At 37.4% G+C, this 10,506-nt stretch overlaps 1 long non-coding RNA gene across 1 annotated transcript in view; it reads right to left on the reverse strand.

Annotated features, from left to right (window-relative positions):
- Positions 1–5,874: 5,874 nt before the first annotated feature.
- Positions 5,875–10,506, reverse strand: part of LOC129392703 (uncharacterized) — an 87,078-nt gene continuing 82,446 nt past the window's right edge. Inside the window, exon 3 of the long non-coding RNA XR_008619085.1 lies at positions 5,875–5,909. This is a non-coding gene — a long non-coding RNA (uncharacterized lncRNA). The remainder of the gene's footprint in view (positions 5,910–10,506) is intronic.

The raw sequence follows: 10,506 nt of genomic DNA on the forward strand, positions 1-10,506 counted from the left end.
TGAGCCTGCGCGTCCGGAGCCTGTGCTCCGCAACGGGAGAGGCCGCAGCAGTGAGAGGCCCGCGTACCGCAAAAAAAAAAAAAAAAAAATTAAAACTCCCTACCAGTGATTTTTAAATGTGTTAAAGACAGGTTGTCCATATAAAATGTAGATGAAAGGGATATTACAGAAGAATATGAAATATTTCATCAAAATTCATAGAAAATGAGAAAAGCCTGATACAAAAGGATACATACTCTTTGATTCCATTGAGATGAAATTCTAGAACACACAAAAGCTGTGGTGATAAAATCAAAATAGTGATTACCTCATGTTTGTTGGGTGTGGGGGGGCAGGGAGTGATTGCGAAGGGGCTATGGGAACTTAATAGGGAGATACAAATCTCTTACACCTTGATAATGGGTTATATGGTGTATATATTTGTCAAAACTCATCAAACTGTATACTTAAGACCTGTGCATTTCACTGGACATAAATTGTTGTCTTAGTGTGTTCTGGCTGCTTTAAGACTGGTAGCTTATAAACTACTGAAATTTATTTCTCACAGTTCTGAAGGCTGGAAGTCTACAGTGCTAGCATAGTCGAGTTCTGATGAAGGTCTGCTTAATGGGCGGCAGACTTCAGGTTATGTCCTCACATGCTGGAAGGGGGAAGGGAGCTCTCTCTGGGATCTCTTTTATAAGGGTATTAATCTCATTCATAAGAGCTCTATGAATTTGAGGGGGGATACAAAATCATTCAGACCATAGCAATTGCATTTTTAAGGTTTAAAGTCATAGAAAATTGACTTTTTTAGGCTTGGAACCCGAGTGAAAGGTAAAGGCACTGTTTTAAGGACTTTTATTAAACCTCAGGAAAATCCAATGATGTAGTTTGGAAATCAAACTCATCTCCAAGATGAAGAAGCTGAAACAATATAGAGTAATTTTTATGGTCCACACAGTCAGGAGGGGTGGAGCTAGGATTCAAACCCTAGTGGGATGTAATTAACCCCCCAATACAGCTGTGTCTGAAGATGGCTTGTTGTGACAACAATGAAGCTGCAAAAGGGAAGTTTGGGTTCATTTTTTCGAAATATATACCAAGTCTTTAGCCTCAGCATCATGTGGATAAACAGAATACATGAATACTTAGTAGCCAGTCCAGACCTTATTCAAAGAGGTGCCTTAGTAGGAAATTACAAGGAAAAATGATAATCTGTGACCCATAGGGATAGAAATGATTAGATTTTGTCTCTTATACTACAATACATCTTATTTCTGTTTCTTCATATTTTACGTTACTTAAAATTTTAAAAAACATTTAATCTTATCCTCATAGGAATAAATAAAGTAAGCATACGGCTTTGAGTTGTAACAAAGAATGAACATTATATTGAATAGCCACCATAATCAAGATTAAAGTCATTTCAAATGAACCCCATTTAAAACTAATGTGGAAGCTTTAGCCACATTGTATCGTGTGGCCTATTTTCAATACACCTCCCTTTGTACAATAGCTTTGATTTAACGTGGGAGAAGAGGCAAGAATAAAAATGTCTCAGAATAGACAGGAGCCTTATGGAACATTATTTCCCTGAAGTCCCTTCCTTTAATGACTGAATTCACTACATCTTCCTTAGAAAGGCAAAATGGTAGGTAATTTAAATTCAAACAACCATGCAGGACATAGCCAAATTAGCAGGTCACAAAAAAGAATTCAGAGGAAGCAGGGAAGATGTTAACCACCATAATGAAACAACGGAAGATAAATAATAGAATCTCACTTACCACACAGGTCTCTAACTATAGGGAATAAAACTTCCTTGATATTTTTCTCAAATCAGACATTAAACAGAAAGGCCTCGGAAGAGAAAAGCATTTATCTGGGTGAAAGAAACATAAATAAAATAGTTACATGATATAAATAATGGTAATACTAAAGAATATAACTGGTGCATGCAAGCAAAAACTTTTGCAAAAACTCTAAACTACAGTGCAGAGGAGTTCAGGTCTGTTACAAGAGGGCTTAAAACAGTGCTGTCCACAAGAACTTTCTGTGGTGGTAGAAATGTTCTTTATCTGTTCTGTCCAATGTGGTAGCTGCAAGCCACATGTGGCTAGCTGAGCACTTAAAATGTGGCTAGTGTGACTGAGGAACTGAAGTTTTCATTTTATTTAAGTTTAATTAATTTAAATTTAAATAACCAAATGTGGCTAATGGTCATTGTATTGGACAGTATAGCATGGTTTCAAAGAAACAGACAAACATTTGAGACTGACCTTATCTTCAAAGAAACCCCTGATGACTCTGTCATTTCCCAAACTGACTTTTTTTTTTTTTTGGTGGTATGCGGGCCTTCCTCTGTTGTGGCCTCTCCCGTTGCGGAGCACAGGCTCCGGATGCGCAGGCTCAGCGGCCATGGCTCACGGGCCCAGCCGCTCCGCGGCATGTGGGATCCTCCCAGACCGGGGCGCGAACCCGGTTTCCCTGCATCGGCAGGCGGACGCGCAACCACTGCGCCACCAGGGAAGCCCTCCCAAACTGACTTTTGAACGTTAATCAGTCTGTATGGTTTAAAGAGTTCAATTTGTTGTAGACACCTGCTGTTCCCAGGGGTGAAACTTAGAGCCATGTCTGATGAAGTTTTGCCCCACAGTAATGAACTGGATTGTGACATTCAGACACACTCTCACTCCTCACCTTGGCCCATGAGATTCCCAGAGTATGGCCTTACACAGAGTTGATGTAGTCCTTTACCTGATTCTTAGATTCTAAACCAAGAAAATAAAAAGGTCTCCGATGGGTTTCTTGGGAAGAAAATAAAATTGGTCTGACAGCCTGGCCTCTCTTCCACAAGAGCTTGTTGCTGTTGTTAATAGATTTCTTCCACGTGGCCAGCTCTGCCACATGCTATAATGTTATAGCATTATAATCCTCTATAATACTCTTTCTATCCTCTACCAAATAAATTTAGTCCTTGGTGGAAACCACCCATGGAGTCTGTGTGGTGAAGTTACTTCAACTAACCAAAGCATTAAGCTTTTGTTACGAAGATCACAAATTTAGCTAAAGATGGAATGCAGACTTCATTTAATCAACTGGTAATAACTGCCTGGAGCAGTTATTAATAATAAATTAATAATATCCCTAATCTTACATATAGAAAACCCTTAAGACTTCACCAAGAAACTATTAGAACTAATAAATGAATCTAGTAAAGTTACAGGATACAAAATCAACATACAGAAGTCAGTTCCATTTCTATACAATAACAAAGAACTATCTGAAAGAGAAATAAGGAAAATCACATTTACAAGAGCATCTAACAATAAAATACTTAAGAATAAATTTAACCAAGGAGATGAAAACTCTGTACTCCTAAAGTTATAACACACTGATGAAAGAAATTGATGAAGAGGCAAGTAGATGGAAAAATACCCTATGCCCATACATCAGAATAATAATATTATTAAATATTATTATTAATAAAATGTCCACACTACCCAAAGACATCTATAGGTTCAATGCAGTCCCTATCAAAATTCCAATGACATTTTTCACAGAAATAGATACATCAATACTAAAAGTTGTCTGGAACCACAAAAGTCCCCCAGTAGCCAAAACAATCATGAGAAAGAAGAACACAGCTGAAGGCATTACACTTTCTGTTTCAAACTATATTACAAAACTAGGGTAATAAAAACAGTAAGTTAGTGGCATAAAAACAGACACCCAGACCAATCGAACAGAATCAAGAGTCCAGAAGTAAACCCACACGTATACCATCAACTAATATTTGACAAGCCAAGAATATTCAATGGGGAAATTATATTCATATGGAGAAGAATGAATTTGGATTTGTATCTTACACAACTCAGAAAAATTAACTCAAAATGGATTAAAAACTTACATTAAGACCTGAAACCATAAAACTCCTGGAAGAAAACATAAGAAAAGCTCCTTGGCATTGGCCCTGTCAATGATTTTTTGGATATGACACAAAAACCACAAGCAACAAAAGTCATAAACAACAAGTGGGACTACATCAAACTATAAAAAGCTTCTGCACAGCAAATGAAATAATCAACACATTGAAAGGGCAACCTACAGAATGCGAGAAAATATTTGTAAGCCACATATCTGAGAAGGGGTTAATATTGTAATTACATGAGGAGCCCATACAATTCAATAGCAATGAGACAAATAATCTGATTTTTAAATGGACAAAGACTTGAATAGACATTTTTCCAAACAAGACACACTAATGGCTAGCAGGTATATAAAAATATACTCAACATCACTAATCACAGGGAAATGTAAATCAAAACCACAAAGAGGTATCACCTCACAATTGTTAGATTGGTTATCATCAAAAAGCCAAGAGATAAGTGCTGTTGAGGATGAGAAGAAATTACTGTGCACTGCTCGTAGGGATGGAAACTGGTACAGTTACTACAAAAAATGTATGAAGTTTCCTCAAAAAATTAAAAATATAACTACTGTATGATCCAGAAATCTGACTTCTGGGTATATATTGGAAGGAAAATAAATCAATATTTTGAAGGGATATCTTCAATCCTATGTTCATTGCAGCATTAATTATAGCCAAAAAATGGAAACTACCTAAGTGTCTGTCAATGGATAGATAGATGCATAAAGAAAATGTTCTGTGTGTATATATATATGCAATGGAATATTATTCAGTCATAAAAGAAGGAAACCCTGATGTTTGCTGTAACGTGAATAACACTTGAGAGCATTATGCTAAATAAGCCTAACAGAGAAAAACAAATACTGTATGATCCTTATATAGTATCCTTATAAATACTTACACGTGGAATCTAAAAAAGCTGAACTCATAGAAAAAGTAGATTGATGGTTGCCAGGAGCTGGGGTGTGGGAGAAATGGGGGTATATTGGTCAAAGGGTGTAAACTTTCAGTTACATGGTAAATAAGTTCTGAGGGTTTAATGTACAGCATGGTGATTACAGTTAACAATATTGTATACTTGAAAAAAAAATGTCTTGAGGTGCCTTGAAGTGCACGTAGGTTTAGTGGAAAATCATGCTGTAATCATTTAGTAATATTTTCCATGGGCTCACAAATGGGGACTTGTGGCTTCTGAGCTGTCTATCTGCCACCCCTATGTGGGCCAATGTAGTGATACACAGTTGAGGAAAACATAATCTAAACACATTTGCCACTAAATATCCAACAAGAGAGCATTATAGATATAACAGAGCACAGAGATGATATAGATCAATTGTAACGGGAAAAATTGTGGCTGGCATCATGGAAGAGGTGGTATTTGAGCTGGATTTTGAAAGATGCATGGATTGTGGAGTGATAATGTGGAGGCATTAGATACAGGGATGCACAGCATGTCAGAGGAAGGGCAGATGTGTGACAAAGGTAGAAGGAGGTGCACTGAAAGATACTGCTGAAAAGACAACATGGAGCCAAATCCAGAAAGACTTTGGATGTCATGCTACAGAACTTTTTTTTAAAAATAAACTTATTTATTTATTTATTTATTTTTGGCTGTGTTGGGTCTTCTTTGATGTGCATGGGCTTTCTCTAGTTGCAGTGAGTGGGGACTACTCTTCATTGCAGTGCGCGGGCTTCTCATTATGGTGGCTTCTCTTGTTGTGGAGAACGGGCTCTAGGCATGCAGACTTTAGTAGTTGCAGCACATGGGCTCAGTAGTTGTGGCTCCCAGGCTCTAGAGTGCAGACTCAGTAGTTGTGGGGCACAGGCTTCATTGCTCCACAGCATGTGGGATCTTCCCGGCCCAGGGCTTGAACCCATGTCACTGCATTAGAAGGTGGATTCTTATCCACTGTTCCACCAGGGAAGTCCCAGAACTTGTTTTGTAGTGATAGGTAGCCAGCAAAAAATTTTGAGCAAAGCTGTAGCATGGTCAGATCTGTATTTAAGAAGACAAGTTAGACTGCCATGAGCAGGACGGGTAGGTGAAACAAGACGTCAAATGTAGGAGGACATTCTATTAATTTTCTGGTAATATATGCTTCAAAAATTGAATTGAGAGGGCTTCTTATAATCATGACTGCTGGTTGCCACCCCAACGACCATTTTCTCTTCTTTATTAGTTTATAAAATCTTACTGTTGCTCAAGCAGGAAAAGGCACAAAGAAGTTGGGCCTTTCACCTTACTTCAGGAATTGAATCATTGTTGGTCCATAAAATTCATTGCCTTTTGCTAGAGATTTTTTTCAATAGGCACAGAAAAGGCATTCAACAAAATTCACTGTATGTGCACGATAACTTTTGGAGGTGATGGATATGTTTATTACCTTGATTGTGGTTTCACAGGTGTATCCATATGTTCAAATTCATCAAATTTTATACATTAAACATGTGGTTTTTTGTATACCAACTATATTTCAGGAAAGTTGTTTAGAAAAACTCTTGTCAAAGCAGGAATAGAAATGAGTTTCCCCCATCCAATAAAGCTGTCAACAAAAATGTGTAACTAATGTTTTCCCTAACAGTGAAATACTGAACACTTCCACCCCAAGATTGGGAGGAAGGCAAAGATGTCTGCTATCTCAGCTTTTACTAAACATTGTCCTTAAGGTCTTAGTCGTTCATTAAAGCAAGAAAATAAGTAAAAAGCATGAAGTTTGGAAGAAAGAAGTAAAACTGTCTTTATTCACAGTCAACAGACTATATGTAAGAAATGTTTTAAATAATCTACTAAAAAACTGGTAGAACTAATAAATGAATTAACAGTCACAGAAAGAAAACAAGATCAATATATAAAAATCAATTGTATTTCTATTTTAGAATTAAACATTTGGAAGATAGTCTTAAAAATACCATTTAAAGTATATACCCAAAAGCATTGAAAGCAGGGATTCAAACAGATATTTGTACATCCATGCTCATAGCAGCACTATTCACAATAGCCAAAAAGTGGAAGAAACCCAAGTATCCATTCCAATGATAAATGAATAGATAAATAAAATAGGACATACGCATACAATATAATATTATTCAGGCTTAAAAGGAAGGAAATTCTGACACGTGTTACAACATGGATGAACCTTGAGGACATAATGCTAAGTGAGATAAGCCACTCACAGAAGGACAGATATTGTGTGAGTCCACTTACAGGAGGGACCTAGAGGAGTAGTTACAGGACACAAATTCATAGAGACAGACAGTACAATGGTGGTTTCCAAGAGCTGGGGGATGGAGGAACTGGGGGTTATTGTGTAAAAGGTACAAAGTTTCAGTTTGGGAAGATGAAAAGAGTTCTGGAGATGGATGGTAGTAATGGATGCACAACAGTGAGAACATACTTAATACTGTGGACCTGTACCTTAAAAATGGTTAAAATGATAAAATTTTATGTTATGTATACTTTACCATAATTTTTAACTTCCTTAAAAATATCATTAACAGGTCAAAAGGAGGGCCTCTAGAGTGTGGAGTTCTGGAGTTTGGAGGTACCCAGTGTTCTGCCTATGCCTCTGGATGGTCTCAAGCTCAGCATTGCATCTCCTCATTCAGTTGTCTCACTATTCCCAGTGGTGTTCAAGGGTCCGCACTGATTTCCACAGTGCGGTGCTAACCATGGCAAGATGTGGCCAAACTGGTCTGCTAATGACAGCCTGTCCTCATGGGTCAAGGTCCTGAATGCTCTTCCTGCTACCTTGTACATTTTTGGATTATTTGGAGACACCTCATAGCTCCAATGTTGATGACAGGATCTTGGTGTTCCAGCCAGGCATCAGAGCTGGGCCTCTGAGGTGGGAGAGCCAAGTTCAGGACATTGGTCCACCAGAGACCTCCCAGCTCCGCGTAATATCAAATGGCGAAAATCTCCCAGAGATCTCCATCTCAATGCCAAGACCCAGCTTCACTCAACGACCAGCAAGCTACAGTGCTGGACACCCTACGCCAAACAACTAGCAAAACAGGAACACAACCCCACCCATTAGCAGAGAGGCTGCCTAAACACATAATAGGGTCACAGACACCTCAAAACACACGACAAGACATGGACCTGCCCACCAGAAAGAAAAGATCCAGCCTCATCCACCAGAACATAGGCACTAGTCCCCTCCACAAGGAAGCCTACACAACCCACTAAACCTAAGCCACTGGGGGCAGACACCAAAAACAGTGGGAACTACGAACCTGCAGCCTGCAAAGAGACCTGAAACACAGTAAGTTAAGCAAAATGAGGAGACAAAGAAACACACAGCAGATGAAGGAGCAAGGTAAAAACGCACCAGACTTAACAAGTGAAGAGGAAATAGGCAGTCTATCTGAAAAAGAATTCAGAATAATGATAGTAAAGATGATCCAAAAGCTTGGAAATACAATAGAGAAAATACAAGAAACAATTAAACAGCAAACAAACAATCATGAACAACACAATAAACAGCAGAAGAATTAAACAGCAAACAAACAATCATGAACAACACAATAAACAAAATTTAAAATTCTCTAGAAGGGATCAATAGCAGAATAACTGAGCGAGAAGAATGGATAAGTGACCTGGAAGATAAAATAGTGGAAATAACTACTGCAGAGCAGAATGAAGAAAAAAGAATGAAAACAATTGAGGACAGTCTCAGAGACCTCTGGGACAATATTAAATGCACCAACATTCGAATTATAGGGGTCCCAGAAGGAGAAAAAGAAAGGGACTGAGAAAATATTTGAAGAGATTATAGTTGAAAATTTCCCTAATATGGGAACGGAAATAGTTAATCAAGTCCAGATAGCACAGAGAGTCCCATACAGGATAAATCCAAGGAGAAACTAACTGACATATATTAATCAAAGTATCAAAAATTAAATACAAAGAAAAAATATTAAAAACAGCAAGGGAAAAACAACAAATAACATACAAGGGAATCCCCATAAGGTTAACAGCTGATCTTTCAGCAGAAACTCTGCAAGCCAGAAGGGAGTGGCAGGACATATTTTAAGTGAAGAAAAGGAAAAATCCTACAACCCAGATTACTCTACCCAGAAAGGATCTCATTTAGATTTGACGGAGAAATTAAAACCTTTACAGACAAGCAAAAAATAAGAGAATTCAGCACCGCCAAACCTGCTTTACAACAAATGCTAAAGGAACTTCTTTATGCAGGAAACACAAGAGAAAGAAAAGTCCTACAATAATAAACCCAAAACAATTAAGAAAATGGTAATAGGAACATACATATCGATAATACCTTAAATGTAAATGGATTTAATGCTCCAACCAAAAGACATAGACTGGCTGAATGGATACAAAAACAAGACCCATATATATGCTTTCTACAAGAGATCCACTTCAGACCTAGGGACACATACAGACTGCAAGTGAAGGGATGGAAAAAGATATTCTCTGCAAATGGAAAGCAAAAGAAAGCTGGAGTAGCAATTCTCATATCAGAAAATATAGACTTTAAAACAAAGACGATTACAAGAGACAATGTAGGACACTACATAATGATCAAGGGATCAATCCAAGAAGAAGATATAACAATTGTAAATATTTATGCACCCAACATAGGAGCACCTCAATACATAAGGAAAATACTAACAACCATAAAAGGGGAAATCGACAGTAACACAGTTATAGTTGGGGACTTTAACACCTCACTTTCACCATTGGATATATCATCCAAAATGAAAATAAATAAGGAAACAGAAGCTTTAAATGATACATTAAACAAGATGGACTTAATTGATATTTAGAGGACATTCCATCCAAAAACAACAGTGTACACTTTCTTCTCAAGTGCTCATGGAACATTCACCAGGTAGATCATACCTTGGGTCACAAATCAAGCATTGGTAAATTTATTAAAATTGAAATCATATCAAGTAACTTTTCTGACCACAACACTATGAGACTAGATATCAATTACAGGGAAAAATCTGTAACAAATACAAACACATGGACGCTAAACAATACACTAGTTAAAAACCAAGAGATCACTGAAGAAATCAAAGAGGAAAACAAAAAATACCTAGAAACAAATGACAATTAAAACACTAAGACCCAAGACCTATGGGATGCAGCAAAAGCAGTTCTAAGAGGGAAGTTTACAGCAAAACAATCCTACCTTAAGAAACAAGAAACATCTCAAATAAACAACCTAACCTTACACTTAAAGCAATTAGAGAAAGAACAAAAAAACTCCCAAAGTTTGCAGAAGGAAAGAGATCATAAAGATCAGATCAGAAATAAATGAAAAGGAAATGAAGGAAATGAGAGCAAAGATCAATAACACTAAAAGCTGGTTCTTTGAGAAGATAAACAGCATTGATAAACCATTAGCCAGACTCATCAAGAAAAAAAGGGAGAAGACTCCAATCAATAGAACTAGAAATGAAAAAGGAGAAGTAACAACTGACACTGCAGAAATACAAAGGATCATGAGAGATTACTACAAGCAACTCTATGCCAATAAAACGGACAACCTAGAAGAAACGGACAAATTCCTGGAAATGCACAACCTTCTGAGACTGAACCAGGAAGAAATAGAAAATAT

This window comes from Physeter macrocephalus, chromosome 1 (assembly GCF_002837175.3).
Source record: "Physeter macrocephalus isolate SW-GA chromosome 1, ASM283717v5, whole genome shotgun sequence".
NCBI classification, from domain to species: Eukaryota; Metazoa; Chordata; class Mammalia; order Artiodactyla; family Physeteridae; genus Physeter; species Physeter macrocephalus.